The following is a 3,034-nucleotide window of genomic DNA, read 5'->3' on the forward strand; positions in this document are numbered from 1 at the left end:
AGTTCTCCAAATAAATGCACAGAACATGATAGTGTCCGTTTGGGTTTTAGGGAAACCCAGTGGACTTTGGACAAGGCTATCTTAAAGAGTCATTATGCGGACAACATAACTAACTCGGCAAGGTTTGACCATGATGCATGCACAATTAAACAGAGTAAAGTTTTTATGGGGGTTTTAGACTGGTACCCTTGAGCGGACAACTCAAGAGGGAAAGGCACGGAACCGTCGACTACACTGTTGATCGACTGGTTTTACCGTAAATACGCCTTTGCCGAATTTAAAGGGTGATAATATCGGAAGAGCGCAACCACTCATTATAAGTATTGCTATGGTATTTGTTTGGCACGAGTGGAATATGATGTTGAATATGCAGTTGCAATAATTAAACAAGTTGTCACGTATTTTCACGTTAATAATTACAACAGTTCCTCAGAATTTAAAATGGTAATAAAGGAAAGCAGTAAAGGAAGGCAGTAAAAGAAATAAAGGAAAGAAACAAAGAGCCAAGTTAGTTTTTGCAGTAGAACAGGCAATTAAATGCTTAAAGGTATTAAACAAATAAAGCACATAAGAAATGTAAAGTCACAGTAATAGCTTGAAATGGTAAAAGCCTAAAAGTCATCCCCAGCAGAGTCATCATACTGTCGCGCCCCCCTTTTTCTCGCGAAATCGAGCTTCGACATTTGGGAGGACAACTCGTTCCCTTTCGGGAATTGGGTTTGAATTAAAGAGTCGTCACCTAATGGTTAAAGTGCATTACGACACTAAAGAAGGGTTTGATTTAGAAAACCAGAGATTTGGGTAAGGGCTTGAAATTATCCCGAGGGGAAGGTGTTAGGCACCCTTTAGGATCCACTAGTATGGTTCTAGGCCAAGCTATTGTTGTGACTTAAGTACAAATAACATGTAGGCAATTAAGGCTTTCAAATAAGAGGGGATTTTCACGTAATGGTTACAAAAGTAAGAAAAAGGAACTAAAAGAGTTGATTTTCTTAAAAGAAATGGTAAAAAAAAGATTTAAAAGAAACAAAGAAAACAAAGGGAAGGGGGGTCCTAGGTTTATTAATAATATGAATCACCCCACACAACATCCGGTTGTCACTCCTCGGTGAGGGGCTACACGTGATGTTATCGCGTGGTCATCATATCCATATCTACCCTTCCCACCCTGTTAAGGTATTAAAGCATAGATCGGTCTCATTTACTTATTTCATGCTATTACCCGCCCCAATCCTATCAATCCCATAGGTACTTGGGACTACTATTCCTAAAAGGGAGGAGAAGTTGGGCTTATTTGTGGTTTCAAAGGTAAAAATACTAAGGCGACAAGCAAAAATATATATATATATATAGCAAGTATATATATATATAGCAAGTATGGGAAGCACATAAGCAAATAAGGCTCAAATAGACCTCCTTAAATAAAAGAAAAGCATATAGTTTAGCATGTCTTACACGTACTGATTAGGATATGATTAAACTTAAAAGTTGGGGCAGACTGATTTATTGCATATTTCATATAAGAAGCCCGAATCAGGCCTGCCTGCTGGTTGTAGTTAATAAAAATCTGATTCAGTCATAAACTGTCCTATGGCTTGCCTAAGTGTTAGACGAAAACCTACAGGCATGATATCTACTGATTTCATAAAAGATAAAGTATATTGATTTTAGAAAAGGTTGTCAGTTATTCAGGAAAGACGAGTTTTGACAAAAGATCATAAATTCTGCAGACGTTAGACAATGATTTTAGATTTTTAGGCGAGGGAGACATTTCAGACTTGGTTATTAATTCCTATAGACATGTTTTCTAGGCGTTGTTGACTTTAAACACTTTTACAGACATAGCAAGAGTGCAGAAATCCTATAGGCATGGCATCTAAATGATGTACTTCGTTTAAGCCTATGAACATGATATCTAAATGCAGTTAGTTATTTAAGTCCTATAGAGGTTTGCCTAGTGACAGATGCATATGCAGGATTCGGATTTCCAGTTAACTATGAGCATGGTATCTATATGAGAGATGCAAAAATTTAACTATAGGCAGGATATCCATATGAATGCAGAATTTCAGAAACCTATAGGCAGGATATCTATATGGGTGCAGAATTCCTTATAGGCATAGTATCTACATATGAAAGTGCAGAATTCCTATAGGTAGGATATCTATGTGATATGCAGAAATCAGAAATTCCCTATGAGCAGGATATCTACCCCTTTTACACACATAGTTACCCCCCCCCTTTTTCACTAGCCATCCTAATAGTTTATTACAAAGTTATTACTGTCCAAAAAAAAAATAAAGTAAAGAAAATACATCAGAAGTTGAAAATTACAACCAAGGAGAGCCTGATTCAGATTTCCTGTCTGAAGTATGAAGTAAACCAACTCCAAAGATCATGCTTCAAAGCCTTTCTCCTACTTGGGTGTGTCAGAGTTCCCTAATAGTGTCATATGAACTCTGGGAAGTGCTCACACCCAAATGTATCGCCACATTAAGCCAAAGTGTAGTGTGGAAGGGCCAGCCCACAGGTGTCGAAGTTCAGAGGGAACTCAAGGTCCCAAGGCAAGGCTCACAAGAGGGGTGCAGAACTTAGGAACTAAGAGGGAGTGTAAGTGCAGAATTCTGGGGAAAGGGAAAGGGAAAGGGAAATAACACACATAGGGATATAGGGAATGGGGAGTTGCACGAGGTAACAAAAGTCCATTGGAGGTTGTTATCTTTCTTAAGTACACCAAAGAACTTGTAGCACCTATCTGATGACCATAAGATGAACCTTGATATGGTGGTAATACGGCCTGTCAACCTTTGAACTAGCTTTTTGGTGGTCAAGTGCTCTGGTATCTCCTCGATGGCTTTGATTTTATCAGGATCGACCTCGATCCCTCATTGTGATACCAGGAAACCTAGAAACTTTCCTGAAGCCACGTCGAATGTACACTTTTCAGGGTTCATTTTGTACTGTCTGAGTATGTCAAAGTTTCTCTCAGATGATCGATATGATCCTCTTTCCTTTTGGATTTGACCAGTATGTC

This window comes from Nicotiana tabacum, chromosome 22 (assembly GCF_000715075.1).
Source record: "Nicotiana tabacum cultivar K326 chromosome 22, ASM71507v2, whole genome shotgun sequence".
NCBI lineage: Eukaryota > Viridiplantae > Streptophyta > Magnoliopsida > Solanales > Solanaceae > Nicotiana > Nicotiana tabacum.